Raw genomic sequence first — 16,339 nt, 5'->3', positions numbered from 1 at the left:
TTTGAGGCAGATATGTTGGGTTTTTTAAAAAAGATTTTATTTATTTGAGAGAGAGAGATACAGAAATAGCACAAGTTGGGGGGAGGGGCAGAGGGAGAGGAAGGAGTAGACTTCCCACTGAGCAGGGAGCCAGAAACTGAGATCATGACCTGAGCCCAAGGCAGAGGCTTAACTGAGACACCCAGTGGTCCCTGGGTAAAGTATTCTTGGTGGGCAGTCTTTTTTTTTTTCTTTGAACACTCTGACTACATCATTCACTCTCTTCTGGTCTGCTGATGGTCTTACTGGGGTTCCTTTGTGTGTGAGGAGTCCTTTTTCTCTTGCTGCTTTACAAAATGATCTTTAATTTTTGAGAGCTTGATTTTAATTCTTCTCAATGAAGATCTCTTTGTGTTAAATCTATCTGAGGATATTTGAACTTCATGTACTTGAATGGCCATATATTTCCCCAGATTTCAGAAAATTTCAACCATTATTTCTTTAAGTTTTCTGTCCATTTCTCTCTCTCTTCTGGGATTCTCATAATGTGAATATTGCTTCCTTCTTGGTGCCCCAAAATTCACATAAGCATTCTTCACTACTTTTCATTCTTATTTCCTTTTTTGTACTCTGATCAGGTATCAAGACATCTGTCTTCAAATTAACAGATTATTGCTCCTGCTTGAATGAGCCTGATGGTGAAGCTTTCTATTGCTTTGCATTTCATCCACTGTATCCTTCAGTTCCAGAATTTGTTTAGTTCTTTTTATGATTTCTATTTCATTGTTCAACTTCTCATTTTGTTCATGCATTGTTTTCCTGATTTCATTGAACTGTTTCTCTATGTTCTCTTAAATCTCACTGAGCTTCATTAAAATAATTATTTCATATTTTTTTCTAATAACTTTCAGATCTCCATTTCTTTGGGATTAGTTACCAAAAAACTGTGTTTCTTTGGGGGTGTCATGTGTCCCTCCTTTTTCATGTTTCTGAAGGCTTGTGTTGATATTTGTGCACTAGAGGTTGCAGTCACTTTCTCAGCATTGTTGGACTTTTGGGGGGAAAGACTTTCACCTGAAGTTTGCCTCAAGGCCCCTGGATGTGTAGAGTGTAGTATCTTTGCTCCTGGGAGTACACAGTGGCATAGTCTCTGTGCAGTTCCATTAGCATAGGTCAAATCTGCAAGGACTGCAAGGGTCTTCTGTAGCTAAGGCTACAGAGGTCCTGCAGGTGGCAGTGGCAGCTAGGGGTTTTGGGTCACTGAAGGTGAAGTCTGCTTGGGTCCTACTGGTCCCCTTTTGGGCGCACGGCAGTTCTAACCAAGGAAATCCCTCTTGGCACCAGGTCTAGTGCGCTGGCATTCAGAATGGTTAGCAGGGCTGAGGTCCTGGTTTCAGGCTCATGCAGAAATACTACATTGCTTTGGTTGTGGCATGCAGGTGCATTTGCTGTCACAGTGGTGCTGGTCTGAGATGCAAGCATGTGCCGATCTCCTATGGAAATGGAGTATATGTCTGAGGTTTGCCTCAGTGACTTGGGCCCAAGGAGGGGGGCAGGGGTATGGTCATGGAACAAGGGTTCAGCAGTGGATACTATAGCAGCACAGCTTGAGGATAGTGGATCAAAGTTCCAACTCTGGTGCCAGAAGTCCTAGAGCAGCAGCAGCAGCAGCAGCAGCAGCAGCACATACCCAGTGATAGCCCATTAAAGCCACATGTCAGGACCCAGGGGGTGAGGTGCAGAGAATCAGCAGGATGGCCCTGGTAATGGCAGGTCAAAGACCTGAGTTAGGATCCAGGGGTGAAGCTCAGAGTGTCAGCACTGTGGCCCCAGCAATGAAAGGTTAAAACCACAACTTAGGATCCAGGAACAGGGTGCAGAGCAGCAGCAGCAGCTCAGCCTAGGTAACTGTTGGCCACAGCCACAACTTAGAATACAGTGTAGGGTGCAAAGCAGTAGCATCATGACTGCAGGTATGGCAGGTATCAATTTGGGACTTGGGAGCAGCACACACAGCAGCAGCAGCTCTGGTCCCATAGATGGCAAGGCACTGTGGCATCCCCATCCCACCGTGGAGCACAGTAATAATGGGGCCCCAAGGACCAGGTCTCATCACCATGACATCTCTAGCCCTGACAGCTCTGTCAGCTGGAAGCAGTGTTGGTGAAGACTGTGTAAGTCCTCAGCTGCAAAAGCTGCAAACAACTGATGATTGTGAGGCTTACTGGAGTTCTCTGCAGTCCTTTCCCCCACCCTGAAGGATTCCCTCCTGGTGCTGTGCCACTCCAGACTGGAGGATGGGGTGATGCAGGTAAAATGCTTCCTACACTTTTCTACATGGCCATGCTCTTTTTTGTTTTTTGTTTTGTTTTGTTTTGTTAAAGATTTTATTTATTTGAGAGAGAGAGCATGGGCAAGGAGGGGAGAGGCAAAGGGAGAGGGAGAAGCAGACTCCCTGCTGAGCAGGGAACCCAACACAGGGCTCGAGCAATCCCAGGACCCCGAGATCATCACCTCAGCTGAAGGCAGACACTTAACTGAGTCACCCAGGCACCCCTAAATTTATATACCGTTAGGACATAAATAAGAAGCAAGTGACCTTTAGTGGACGATTTTATGATCCCTTAAGAGATCCTTTTTGTTTACCTCTTTAGTGATGGCAACATAAAACTGGTATCTTAATTGAGGGTAAAACACAATGTACTTTTTGACTGCGAATTGTTTAGGCTATCTAACTTTCACAAGGTTCAAAGACTGAGATAAGATTAGCAAAGTTCTATGTTATCTAACCTTACTCTTGAAAGATTTCCTCATTCAATTTCAAAAAAGTAACTGTCAATAGGAAGGGAAAAAGAGGACAAGGAGAAGCATAAACAGCAGTATTATAATTACTAATAGTAGCTGTTGTTCTTAAGTTGTAAAAACAAGATTTGAACCCATGTCAGTGATTGCTAAGAATTATATAAAGAAATGGTTTCTCCAAAATACTTACTTTTCCATTAAGTTCTCAGAAAATTTTTGTGCCCTTTTTAAAGAATTAAGATATTTGGCAAAATGCATCAAGAGTCTTAAAAATGCTTTATAGGCTTTGGCTTCATAATATACTCATAAAACTATACAGAGAAAAATAATCGAGATGTACAAAACTTACCTGAGGCAATTTTTCATGAAAGTAAACACTGGAAGTAATCTAGATATCCAAAATTAAGTAATGATTAAATAACTTATATTCGTGTATATCACACCATTATAATAGGTTTAATCAAAGAATGCTTAATTACACTTAATGAGCTATAATATGAGATTTAGTTGAAAACAGAGGCAAAATGATAAATACAAAATCACAATTTTCTTGTAGGATGAAAAAAGAAAACAATTAGGATTAAAATTTTCAAAACAAATGTCACAATGTAGATTTATATGAATAAAGATTAGAATGAAAACATACAAATTTTAGCATAATGTCCTCAAGATCCATCCATATGGTCACAAATGACACTTAGGTTGTTTCCACTGGTGGTTGTAAATAATATTTCAACAAACATGGGAGTGCATGTATCTTGTCAATATCCTGTTTTTCTCTTTTGAGTATACACCCAGAAGTGGAATTGCTGGATTATATGGTAGATCTATTTTTAGTTTTTGAGGAATCTCCATATTGTTTATCATTAGGGGCTGAACCAATTTACACTCTCACCTACAGTGTACAAGGATACCCTTTTCTCCACATCCTGGCCAACACCTACCACTTCCTAATAACTGCCATTCTAACAGGCATGAGGTGTTATCTCATTGTGGTTTTGATTGGCATTTCCCTAATGATTAGTGATGTTGAGCATCTTTTCATGTACCTTTTGGCCATTTGGATGTCTTCTTTAGAAAAATGTCTATGTAGTTCCTCTATCCATTTTTTAATCAGATTGTTTTTTGTAATTAAGTTGTAGGAGTTCCTTATATATTTTTTATATTAACCCCTTTATCCAACAGATGGTTTGCAAAAGTTGTCTCCTATTCTGTAGGTTGCTTTTTCATTTTCTTGTCTCTTTTGCGGTGTGAAAGCTATTAAATTTGATGTAATCCCACTTGTTGGTTTTGCTTTTGTTGTTTGTGGTTTTGGTCTCATGTCCAAAAAAATCACTGTCAAGACCAATGTCAAAGAGCTTCTTCCCTATGTTTCCTTTCAGGAGTGTTATGGTATCAGATCTTATGTTTAAGTCTCCGATATATTTGGGTTAATTTTTGTGAGTAGTGTAAAATAGGGGTCTAATTTCATTTTTTCTGCATGTATATGCAGTTTTCCTAACACTATTCACTGAAGAGATCATCCTTTCCCCATTGAGTATTGTTGGCTCCCTTGTTGAATATTAGTTGACCATATATGCAAAGTTTGATTCTGGACTCTTGTATTTTTTTTTTTTTGAGAGTGAGAGAGAGAAAACACACACACACACACACACACACGTGACTTGCGGGAGTGGCCAGAGGGAAAGAATCCTCCAGCAGACTCCTCGCTGAGCATAGAGCCTGACACAGGGCTTGATCTCAAGACCCTGAGATCATGACTTGAATCAAAATCAAGAGCTGGCCACTCAACCGAGCCACCCAGGTGCCCCTGGACTCTTATATTCTGTTCTACTGGTCTATGTGTCTTTTTATGCAGGTCCCGTACTGTTTTAGTTACTATAGCTTTGTAATGCAGTTTGAAATCAGGGAGTGTGATGACTTTGACTTTGTTCTTCTTTCTGAGGGTTGTGTTGCCTATTTGCAGTATTTTGTGGTTTCACACCAGTTTTAGGATTGTTTGTTCTATTTCTGTGAAGAATGTCATTGATTTATTATTTATTTTTAGAGCGAGAGAGAGCATGAGTGGGGTTAAGAGGCAGAGGGAAAGGGAAAGAAAGAGTCTTAAGCAGCCTCCAAGCTCAGCACAGAGCCCGACACAGGGCTCCATCTCACAATCCTGAGATCATGACCCGAGCCAAGATCAAGAGTCAGACCCTTAACCAATTGAGCCCCCCAGGTGCCCCTGTCATTGACATTTTGGTAGGGATTGCATTGAATCTTATGGATGGCTTTCGGTAGTGTAGACATTTTAGCAATATTAATTCTTTGCATCCATTAACATGGGATGTCTTTCCATTTGTGTCTTCTATTTTTTCCCCACAAAGTCATAGTTTTTGTTGTACAGAACTTTCACATCTTTGGTTAAATATATTTTTTTCCCTTCAGTTGAATTTATACTTAGATATTTTATTGTTTTTGATGCTTTGAGAATAGGATAGTATTTATTTCTCAGATGTTTCATTATTGGTGTATAAAAGTGCAACTGATTTCTGTATGTCAATTTTATATCTGCAACTTTACTTAATTAGCTGATTAGTTCCAACAGTCTCTTTGGATGAGTCTTAGGAATTTTTTATATACAAAATCATATCATCTGCAAATAACCACAATTTTACTTATTCTTTTCTAATTGGATGACTTTTATTTCTTATCTTGCCTAGTTGCTCTAGTTAGGACTTCCAGTACTATACTGAATAAGAGTGTCAAGAGTGGCATACTTATCTTCTTCCTGATCTTAGAGGAAAAGCTTTCAGTTTTTCACTACTTAATATGTTAGTTATGGGTTTGCCATATATAATCTTTATTATGTTGAGGTGTGTTCCTTCTATACACAATATGTTGTGGGTTTTTATAATGAAAAGATGTTGTATTCTGTTGAATCCTTTTTTGCCTCTATTGAGAGGATCATGTTATTTTTGTCTTGCATTCTAGTGATGTGATGTATTACTGTGACCGATTTCCATGTTGAACCATTCTTACATCACAGGGATAAATCCCACCTGGTTATGGTATATAATCCTTTTAATATGGTCTTGAATTCAGTTTGCTAATATTTTGTTGAGAATTTTTGTATCTATATTCATCAGGGATATTGATTTATAATTTTCTTTTGTGTGGTGTCCTTATTTGGCTTTAGTATCAAGGTAATGCTGGCCTCAGAGAATGATTTTGGAAGTGCTCCCTCCTCTTCAAGTTTTTGGAAGAATCTGAGAAGGACTGGCATTAATTTTTCTTTATATGTTTGGTAGAATTCACCAGTGAAGCTGTCTGCTCCTGGGGAATTTCTGTGTTGGGAGGTTTCTGACTACTGATTCAATCGCTTCACTCATTATCGGTCTGTTCAAATGTCTACTTCTTCATTATTCAGTCTTGGTAGGTTGTGTTTTTCTAGGAATTTATCCATTTCTTCTAGGTTATCTAACTTACTGGCATATAATTATTCATAGTAGTCTTTTATGATCCTATGCATTTCTGTACTATCAATTATAATGTCTCCTCTCTCATTTCTGATTGAGTCTTTCTTTTCTTAGTCTATCTAAAGGCTTGTCAATTTTGTTTATCTTTTCAAAAAGAGAAAAATAAATACTATATGATATCACTTATATGTGGAATCTAAATAAGCCAAATTCATAAAAACAGAGAATGGTTATGGTGGTTATCAGGGGCTAACCACCCTGGCAAGTGGGGAAATAGGAGAGATATTGTTTAAGGGTACAAACTTGCAACCAGCAGTAATAAATCTTAGAGAGCTGATGTACAGTATAGTGAATACGAAAATAATGTATTATAATCCTCAAACTTGCTAAGAGACTAGATCTTAATTATCCTAACCACAAAAAGTTAATAGTTATGTGACATAACAGAGATGCTATAATTATGATGGAAATCATATTACAATATATAAATGTCTTAAGTCAACACGTTGTGCACCTTAAGTTGCACAATGTTATATATCATATATATGTCAATTAAAAAAAAGAAAGCATACAAATTTTAAACCAGGCATATCCCCAGATAGCATGAGTAAATCTTATTTCCTTTTTTGAATTTTTTATACTTCCACAAATTTTCTTAAAATAAGCTTATTTTCATAAGGATGTCAGGGAATGGGCACAACCAGTCCATATCAGTGATTAATCTGTAGAGAATATATTAGTATAATACTATAGGGAACCATCTTCTATAGCATGAATGAAGAAGCTTTAGGCCAATGAAACAAAACACTGTTAACTGTTGCTACAGGTCACTGGAATCACACACGCTACACCAGGATGCACTATGTGAGTCATAGGAAAATTCAGTATCAGTAAAATTAATGCCATCAGGGTGGAATTACACTTTTGAAGAATGCTCTACAAAATACAGTCTACAAGACCACTGAAGTTAAAACTGGTTCCTTTCTCTGTAAAAATGATTTTGAAAATTAGTTTTATGACAACAATTAGGAAGAGAAGGTATAGTTTTTACATTGGAAAACTAGATTATGTTCCAGAGAGAAAAGAATAATCAATTTTAAAAAAAGGAAGGAAGGAAGGAAGGAAGGAAGGAAGGAAGGAAGGAAGGAAGGAAGGGAGGGAGGGAGGGAGGGAGGGAGGGAGGGAGGGAAGGGGAGGAGAGAGGAAGGGGAGGGGAGGGGAGGGAACAGAGAAAAGGATAAGCATATGGTTTTGATCAGGTATTCAGGAGAGCTCCTCTACATTTTTCCCCTTTGGAAGGAGAGTAGTACACTGAACAATGTGGAGTTATTCTAGCATAGAAAGTAATATATATTTTTTTTAATTGGCATGGATCAGGGGCAAGACAGAATGACTCTGAAACAATTCCCAGCAAACACATCTTCACCAGGACCTTTATACAGTCTGAACTGAGCTATACAGGAGGGTGACCACAGCCCTGCTGGTGAGAGCCCTGCTGCAGCTCTCCCACTGTGGTGCAAGTGCTCCCTGGGGCCCTCACTGTGGTGATGACCAGGGCCCTGCCTTTCACTGCCAGTTACACAAAGCACATTCTAATGAGCCATCAATTTTACAGTATGATTTCAGGGCAAAGGGTATCATATGTAAACAAACCCACAAAACTGTTACTCAAAAAAGGTAACCTCACAATGTATTTCTGGGTTATAAAGAAGACTCGTAGAATGATTTCACAGAGATTCCAAACTACAATACCACACTCTTCAATGTCAGCAATTAGTAATTTAGGGAGAGAGTTTGGAAAACTTTGACAAAGTTTAACATAAAGTATAAAGGATTATACGTCTGAAATAATGATAGATATAAAGTTATCTTAATCATAAGTAACCTTTTCTTAGTGCTTATAGAGAAATGAAATACTAATGACTAAAGTAACACTCCAGAAAATCTGCCTGGAATAAACACAAATGATTCAGTAGAACTATAACATAAGAATTAAAGCTAACTTAAGATCCCGCTGTGTGGCCTGCTTCCAAGAATCTGCAGTAGTAACTAATTACGTTATTGACAGAGTGTCTGGGTATATCGTCTATTATTGTCTAAAAGTATCCCCCCCACTACTGTGCACAGGCTCTATTTCATGTCTCACCTACACACACTCATTTGCACAAATATACATAATAGAAGATATTGACCTCATGCACACATCTCTTTCCCAAGGCCCTTAGGGATTAGGTCTGTTAAAAAAGACAGCCATTACTGAAAACAATAAGGAGTTTCCTCAAAAAATTAAAACAATTACCACATGATCTCCCACTTCTGGGTATATATCCAAAAGAACTGAAATCAGGATCCAGATGAGGTATCTGCAGACCGATATTCACAGAAGCACCATTAACAAGTGCCAAGAGGCCAAAGCAACCCAAGTGGCCATCGACAGATACAGTAATAAACAAGATGAAGTAAATACAGACAATGGAATATTACTTAGCCTTTAAAAGGTAAGAAATTCAACACATCACAACACGTCACATGTCCACAACCATGGACAAAGTTGTGAGTGAAATGAGTCAGTCACAAAATGACAAATACTATACAATTCAACTTACATGAGGTATCTAGACTTGTCAAATTCATAGAAACAGAAAGCAGAATGATGATTGCCAAGGGCTGGGGAAAACGGAAATAGAGAGTTCTTTTAATAGTATAAACTTCCAGTTTTATAAGATAAAAAAGTTCTGGAGATAGCAAAATGAATATACTTAACTGAACTGTACAGTTAGGTACAATCAAGATGGTAAAATTTATATGTATTTTAAAATTAAAATACTTTAATTCCTGATTATATTTGATTTTTTCTATTTGTTTATAGTAATCCTTTCAACAATGTTTGCTTTGCTGTTCCTCTTTTGTGATGGAGCAAATTCCTTCTTCACAGGAAATGTAAGAGTTTGCTCAGAGCTCTGGAGAAAATGGTATTGTGGTTTTCACTTTGGGGTCGATAGTCAGTAACATGACAGAAGAAAGAGCCAATGTGATTGCATCAGCCCTCGCCCAGATTCCACAAAAGGTAGGTAAAATAGCTTTTCGTGAACAACTACTTCATGAGTCAAACTCTCTAAAAGTTTTGATTACAAACATTTCCTGCAAAAAAGGTAAACTATTACACCTATAATTTATCTCAGATATCAGTTTAAAAACCAAAATATACATGGCAGATGCTGAAGTAGTACAGAGGTTATCTTATATTGACAGTAACTTGGACATTAAAACTGATATACACATATGAGAGGTGCAGTATGAAATTTTGGTATTATAATGGTATTGCAGGCAGGTACAAAAATCACCAAATTTTGCTTTGTCATTTGTTCCTTTTCAATGAAGGATTCCTGAGGACACTGTACACACTACAGATTTTATCAGGAAAAAGTTAAACTTTAATAGTAGCTGTACCAGCACAATGTTAAGCAATATTGATAAAAATCTGAACGCATCATGCAGTTTTTTGCACTTCCCATGTAATCCTGGCCTCTTTCATTTCCCCTAAACTTTGGATAGGCCTATTCAGTGTGCTTTTCAGGATGCTATTCAGAGAAAGGATGGCCAGAGCTCACCAAGCTACATCTGTATCCAAGCCAGCCACAATGATTCAGAGTAAGAAAAATTGGTCTGCCCAGGCTGAATGGGCCCTATCCAAAGTCTGAAACAGGAAGATAAAAGATAAAGGGTGGAGATGGGTCCTGTCCTTAAGGTGAACCCTGTGCATTATAAAATCTGGCCTCAAATGGCCTCTGCTTCTAATCAATCAGATTATTGCTCCTGATTGAGGAGGGAGAAGGGAAAAAAAGGAGTCAAGCAGAAGGAAGACTGGCGTGACCTGGGCTCAGATGCCTCCTCCATAAGTTTTTACTTATAAAACACCTTTTCCTATCTGACAGAATCTTTACCTAATCACCTATGTTAATTTTTTGCTGAGAATCTAAAGTTAATCATGATCCAGTTTATGGGGATTGCTTGGGAATTTCAAAGTCGGCACCAGATTTTGGTACTGGCATATATATAAATTATATTAACCAGTGCTGGGCAATCAAAGGCAATGCTATGCGCCTCATTTTTGAAGTGTTAAAAGTCAGCTGAATAAATTCTGGCATTCCGATTTTGGAATTTTTTTCAACAGCCACATTGTTATTTATAAATCAACAAGCTCTTTCTAAATCAAAACAATTTCCAAACCTAGCAATATTATTAACACTCTGCGTTCATGTCAAAAATTATCAACTGAAATTTTTCTTGGAGGTAGTGCTTAACAATTTGTAATCTAAAAGAGTTATACTTACCTCCTAAGCAGAATTATTAATAAATTATAAGAAAACGCAAATATTTTTACAAGCACCTGACTGCACAGATGAGCCTTTCTGTACATCAAAAGATGTAAAACTCCAGTATAAGAAACTTGAGAAACAAGAGGATATATGTAAATTCCCTTCTGTAACAGTCAAAAAGAAATACAGGTTAATATTTAAGTTTAGAAAACAAGAGCTAGTATATATAGCAAAATAAATGTGTAGATTAATTTGCCACTGTTTCCTGCACTAGAATCATGATTGCCTAACAATTTATTTGAATTTGTCATTGATAATCTATGCCACTATGATTTGTCTGTGCCACAATGTGTGAAATGCTGTGACTGTATTCCATATCTGAACATAAAAAATATGTTGATGTTATATGAGCATTTCTATTACATCAGCATTTTATTGGTTCTCATTACCTAACACCTCCTGTCCTCATTTCCTCAGCTGTCATATGGAAGGCATTTAACTAGATGTCTTTAAATCCGTCTAGAATTCTAATATGCTGTAACTTCGAAGTTCAACTCGCGGAATAGGTGTTTTCTTTACCCTAACAGGTTCTATGGAGATTTGATGGCAAAAAACCAAAAACCTTAGGACCCAATACTCGGCTATATAAGTGGATCCCCCAGAATGACCTCCTTGGTATGACTCTGGAGAACAACTACTGAAAACATGAGTAACAGCTGATAACAGCTGAGCAGAGCGATAGTTCAACAAAAAATGAATTTATTGAACATTTATTATTAAAATACTAACAAATAAAACTTAAGTTCTTTGTATTATTTCTAGACCTAGGAAAAACAAGGAAAAAATATAAAAGTTGGCATTTTATCACAGTCACATTCCTTATGGCCAGAATCAAAATACCTTTATTTCAGGTATAATTAGTTCTCACAGGTGAATTTTTCAATAACATCCTAAACTGTAGCTGTCTTTGAATTCTCTCCTTATACCTTTCTTTCTCCTACTTGCAGGGGTACTTCAAACGCTATTGAAAAAGAACAGCTCTTCTATTGCCAGTGATTCTCCATTTTCTATAGGAAAAAAATCTACAATGTTTTTCATTAATAATACATTTTATGATTAAATGTAGCTTTTCCTTCCTCTGGCTCCAGTGCCACCACCAACACCCTTCCTGCTGCCCTGAAACCCTTAAGACTCAATGACTTCACTATTTCATTAAAAGAATGTTTCTAACATGCTCCCCTCTTTTTGCACATACTGTTTCTTTTTATCCAAAATGTTCTATTTGTTCACCCGCCAATCCTGTATTCATTTTTGAAGTTCAAGTGACACACCACTTCTTTAATGTAGTCTTCATCTACCTCTCTAGCAGACTTACATGTTTCTTGCTCTGAGTTCTGAAAGCAATTTAAATACAGTTTCACATGTATAATAATCCGTTATCTAAAAAAAACACTGCCTCTAGATTCAGTGCATTATAGTGCTCATTTCTCATTTTAAAGACATAATTAATTATTTTAGTGAAATTCACTCAATTCTAGGTCATCCAAAAAACAAAGCTTTTATAACTCATGGTGGAACCAATGGCATCCCTATGGTGGGCATTCCTTTGTTTGCAAATCGACCTGATAACATCCGCAAACATGAAGGCCAAGGGAGCAGCTGTTACCTTGAACTTGAACACAATGTCAAGTTCAGACCTGCTCAATGCACAGAGGACGGTCATTAATGATCCTTTGCAAGTACATTTTTTTTTCACTAAATACTATTTCTAGAGATATGCTCATATGAAATCCAGGCAGGCAGCAATGAGCCCTGATATGAAAATAATTATGAGTAAGATTTGCTCAGTGCTTTGAAGACCACCATCAATAATCCATTGTAAGTGTCAGAGTAAGGTTTTCTTGGTGGTTTTAGAGAAAAAGTTTGTAAGAGATTTAGGATAGTAAAGAAATTTCTGACATAATCATTAAAAATTCTCACCAAAACGGTTAACAGAAAGATTAAAAGGAAGCATTGAGAATGAAGTTGAAGCAGGGAACCAAGAATGTTTAACAGTACTAATCTGCACAATTATGACTTTCAGCATGAAAACTGTTGTTTTAAACTCTTCTAAAATGGTTTAATTTCTGTAACCCAGCATGCTATCTTGAATTTCCATTAAACACTTCCAAAATTTTCTAAGCTAATATTTTTATCCCATCTCTGATAAATGATAAATAACTACAACTTTCAAATTTATCCAATTAAAACTTTGTGAATACTACTTATAAATGCAGTTATATTCTTAGTAATTTTGGTTATGCTTGTTTTTATTTTATTTGATAGAACTGTAAAATCAAAAAGTAACTGACTTGGAAGAGATCTATTGGAATATTCCTGTTTAAAAGCCAAATTTTCTGGACCAGAAATATTTGGTTTCCAAATTATTTCAGGATAAACATTAATTTGCTATATTCTTCCTATTATTACTAATATCATAATTAAGTATATATTTCCCCTTTTTGTTTCATAATGACTTTAGAAATAAAATTTTGTGAATGTTTGGTTATAATATCACAGGGGACATCTGCATTTTAAAAGCATTGTTACTTAATTTTAATTTAGCCCAACTATTATTAATCCTAAATAAGCACCATGAGAAGCATATTTTGTTTTTTTAAGGATATCTTCCATTTGGCAATTTTATGTAAAAGCGTATCTTTCTAAAACAGATGTCTTTCTACATTTTTTAATTCTTAATAATGTAAAACTGTGCCCTAAAAATGAGGAAAAATTTATTAGCTGATATGTACTGAACGCTTATGATATTGGTACACATTGTACTAAGTTCTTTGTACAGATTAAGTAACTTCTTCATTATAGTTGTTCCCTATTGTTTTACAAACATGTTTCAGGATTACTTCCCTCCTCTTAAAAACCCCGTGGTGCTCTCACTGTGGTTTTCACAGGACAGGGACAGAAGCTACCTGCATGGTTATTGTTACAGTGCTATAACACTTTGTGATTTAAGGTTTGAAAGCCCTCTTATTAATCCTTCATCCTTGTCTTTTAGTCCATAATCACTTCAACAGTAGAAACAAATGCAACTGGCAATGCCTGCAAGTGAAATGTTGCGCACTCTCCAGATTCTAAAATGACAATACTAACGAGAAAAACAACACCAAACACAAACTGAGTCTCCAAATGATAGGGACAACTCCAAAAATCAATAGATCATTCCTCAAAATAATCACATGAAGAAAGGTACTATTCCTATCCATTCAAAAATGAAAAACTGAGAAACAGAAATGATAAAAAAGCACACAAAGTGTCAGAGTCAAGATTCAAACCAACACAATCCATTCCACACTTGTACCACTACTTCATTGCTATCAAGTCAATACCACCACTTGGTCAGCTCTGCCTGGACATGTCCCTGAACCTCACATGGACTTGTCTCCTCTCTCTGGATTATGATAGTATTTTGAAACTTGCTTCCCAGATCTATTAACAATTCCTTACTGGATAATTCGAAATTTGCATGTCAAAATCATGTATTTGGAATTTTTTTTTTTTGTACCTTTTGGACTTAACTCATTCCACATTCTGAACTAGAAATACTTGTCATCTCCCAACTTCTTTTCTTCACCGCTTGAAGTCCTAGACATTCAACAAATTCCAACCCATAAAGATCTCTATAATTGTCTTGAAGAAAAATAGAATTTTCTTTCCAGAGTTATGTGGCATTCATTTTTACCATCCACATAAAAATTTCATTTATCTTTTCTACTTCGTTCTGTAAATTATTTGATTTTCTTTCAGCTATAAAGAGAATGCTATGTGGTTATCAACCATTCATCAGGATCAGCTTATAAAACCTCTGGATCGAGCAGTCTTCTCGATTGAATTTGTCATTCGTCACAAAGGAGCCAAGCACCTACGTCCAGCTTCTTACAACCTCACCTGGTTCCAGTACCACTTTTTGGATGTGATTGGGTTCCTACTGGCCTCTGTGGCAACTGTTACCTTCCTGGTCATAAAATGTTGCTTGTTTTGTTGTCGAAAGTTTAAGAAAAGAAAAAAAGGGAATAGACTTTTAAGACATAGTAGGCATAGTAAGCTAGCAAGCATAAGATCACTCCATTTAATTCAAACACTGTGGATCAAGTTGTGGCAGATTCTCCTCCATTTTGTAAGACCTATGTCTCACCCAAATATTTTACTCTTGGTTAAATATATTGCGTTAGTTTATCCATTCTACCCTAAGGGGGAAATAACCCTATGTATTTTTTGACAACTACTTCCCTCACTATTCTTCTTGAGATTCTTCAATTCTGTTCATCAAACCAAAGCGGACGTGCTACCTGTGAAGATGTAGTATATTCCATTTATAATTCTCATTTTAAAAATCCTCAAATAATTCTACTTTAATACTGACATATATAATTTCATAACTGAAAAAAGAGACTCACTAGAATTTTAGTCTGACTTAAGAAGCCTGATTGTTTTTACCACGCATTTTCAGAAATATCTGCTGTATAAGTAAAATCAAATAGAATACATAGAATACATGTGCCCCTGACAAAGAAAAACAGCTGAACACTTGTTAAAGGTTGGCAAGACAGATATTATCCATACTACTGTAGTAGGGGAGAGAGATTCCAGTTGAGTTCAACTCCAACTAAGACAAAGGTGACTGATGTTTTTAACGGGAGAGCAGACAGGGAACAAAAAAGAACTGTGGAGAAGTAAAAAGAGGAACAAAAAAGGGACTAGGGGGCTATGTGGAAATGGAAAATTACAGAAAGGAATAAATGGAAAACTACTGAAAATGGTCTGGCAAGGTGAGTTAGACAATGTATGTTTTGTTGTTTGGCAGGAACACATTTTCTTGAGCAAAGACTCAATATGGGAGGTGGGGCTATCTTTAAGGACACAAGCCATGACCCAAGTACAGATGGAAGAGAAGTTAAAGTTTGGTCAAAAATCTTAGCACATTGTTTAGGCAAGTCCTTTATGTTTATAGTTCACAACCCTCTTGAAATACAAAATATTCTTTCCTGTAAATTTCCTGTTACAGGAATTCTGAATGGTTCTAACTGGCTTCCTACCTAAAGCTATGCAACCAGTAAAATCTTTGGTTGAAAGGACTACAGATATTTTCCACACAAAGCCTTAGATATGTCTGAATTCCTGTTCTCACTTTATTGAACAATGCTTTATAACTGGATAGCAAGACACAAAATAAAAGGAGAGTAGTAATGATAGGTGGGGCCCAGCAGGATTTAGTCTAATTCCTCTGAATTATAATGTTAGATTTCCCTCTTCCTACAATAATCTCCCATTTTTGGCCCTACCTTGTCAAGTCAGATATTTCCAACTGCTTTAATATGTGGAACACGGAGGATATCAAAACAAACTTATATAACCTTTTTATTGATTTTCTCACATCCCATAGAAAAATAAATTGCAGATGGCATAAAGAGCCAAATATCGTGTGCAACAATTTTTGAAGTCCATGCATAAGAAACAGAAAAAAGGTCTCCAATGCTTGCCTTTAAATATTGGTAATAGAGCCTTTAGACTCAGAACACAACTTACAAAGTAAACCACAAAAACAAAAAAGAAACCAAGAGCAGCTCTTCTGCCTGACAAGAGATATATTTTAAACAGTTGGATGGAAATGAAGCATACTCAGCATTTTTTATTATATGGAGGAGATATTTATAGCATTCTTCTATACAACAAAATTACTTTTAGCAATAATCACTGATGAAACTAATTATAATAATAATATCCAGA

At 36.5% G+C, this 16,339-nt stretch overlaps 1 pseudogene; it reads left to right on the top strand.

Annotated features, from left to right (window-relative positions):
• The first annotated feature begins 2,066 nt into the window (after positions 1–2,066).
• LOC125280949 (UDP-glucuronosyltransferase 2B31-like) lies at positions 2,067–15,652 on the top strand (annotated as a pseudogene).
• The last annotated feature ends 687 nt before the right edge of the window (positions 15,653–16,339 follow it).

Source organism: Ursus arctos, unplaced genomic scaffold (genome assembly GCF_023065955.2).
Source record: "Ursus arctos isolate Adak ecotype North America unplaced genomic scaffold, UrsArc2.0 scaffold_9, whole genome shotgun sequence".
In the NCBI taxonomy this organism is placed as follows: Eukaryota; Metazoa; Chordata; class Mammalia; order Carnivora; family Ursidae; genus Ursus; species Ursus arctos.
The sequence above is the reverse complement of the archived record's forward strand: the minus strand, read 5'-3'. Positions and strand labels throughout refer to the sequence as shown.